The following is a 1351-nucleotide window of genomic DNA, read 5'->3' on the forward strand; positions in this document are numbered from 1 at the left end:
AAAATGGGGAAGGGGATCTCCCTGGATGCCGCTCTCTGCTCCTTGGCAAGGTGGCTGGGAAAAAAGCGTGATGGATCTATTGTTTAGGGGGGTTCTTTAAGTGTATATTTTGTACCGGGAAGTTGGCAGCTTCTAGGAGGAAGAGAAGAGCTGGGTGGGGTGAATTACATGGTCAGGGTGGTCCAAAGGAGGAATCGGCTGCCTCGGGAGGTGGATGAGCTCCCCTTTCCCTGGCAGCTTTCAAGAAGAGGCTGGAGGAATATTTGCCAGAGGTGCTTGAGGCTGGTCCTGCATTGGGCAGGGGGCTGGACTGGATGGTCTATAGGCAGAGGTCATTTCGGGGGGGATCGCGGGGGAACGCAGTTCCCCCGGGTGAGGTACGGGGGGCGGGGCACATGACGAAGCCCCGCCCCTGCTTCCGGCCCTCATTCAGCCAGGAGGAGGCAGGAGAAGAGGGAGGGTAAGTTGCTTCCTCCCTGCCTCTCCCCACCCCTGCCTGCCTGGGGCCAGGGAGGGCCTTCCTTCGCGGGGCTTCCTCGCACTCCCGCCGGACTTGCAGGTCCACCGCCGGGCCCCTCATGGGGCTCGGCAGTGGAGCTGCAAGGCCGGCACCAGCGGCTGGGACCTTTGGGGGCAGGGTGTGTGGCCTTATGACACACTTCCGGTGATGTCAGGGGGTGTGGCATAGGCTAATGAGTTATGCTAATGAGTTCCCCTAGCTCTTTTTCTACGAAATGACCCATGTCTATAGGGACCCTTCCAGCTTTGTGATTCCAGGATTCTATAATCCCTCTGCTCCACTTGTCATGTCCCCCCCCCCATGGAAGTGATGGGATGGATCTCTCAGCCCTCGTGCCAAGACTCGGCCTTATTTCATTTTTCCCTGGAGAAGAACATTATCTTTAAAAAAACCCAAAAAACTACAAAAGTAAAGGTTGAGTTGAGGACTTTGAGATACCGTGTGATGCTGTCAGGTAGCCCGGTCATGGATCCTCCTCCTCTGTTTGCGCTTTACCTTGCTTTGGTTCCCAGCTGCAATTAACTCATCTGGGAAACCTAACGGCTTTTACGCTTTGGCGCTTGCTTTGCTGGCTTTAGCCCGCGCTCACGAATCATGTCAATTGTCTTCGACTAAGGGGGGGGGGATGTTTGATTTACCCAGGGCTTCTTTTGTAGAAAAAGCCCAGCAGGAACTCATTAGCATAATAGCCCACACCCAACAGCAGAAACTCATTCGCATATTAGACCACACCCCCATGCCTTCCCTTGCCTTGCCCGGGCAAACCAGCCCTTGGAGGGGAGGGGAGGCAGTTTAAACTGCCTCCCCTCCCCTCCAAGGGCTGGTTTGCCC

Source organism: Gekko japonicus, unplaced genomic scaffold (genome assembly GCF_001447785.1).
Source record: "Gekko japonicus isolate JY-2015 unplaced genomic scaffold, Gekko_japonicus_V1.1 scaffold5859, whole genome shotgun sequence".
NCBI lineage: Eukaryota > Metazoa > Chordata > Lepidosauria > Squamata > Gekkonidae > Gekko > Gekko japonicus.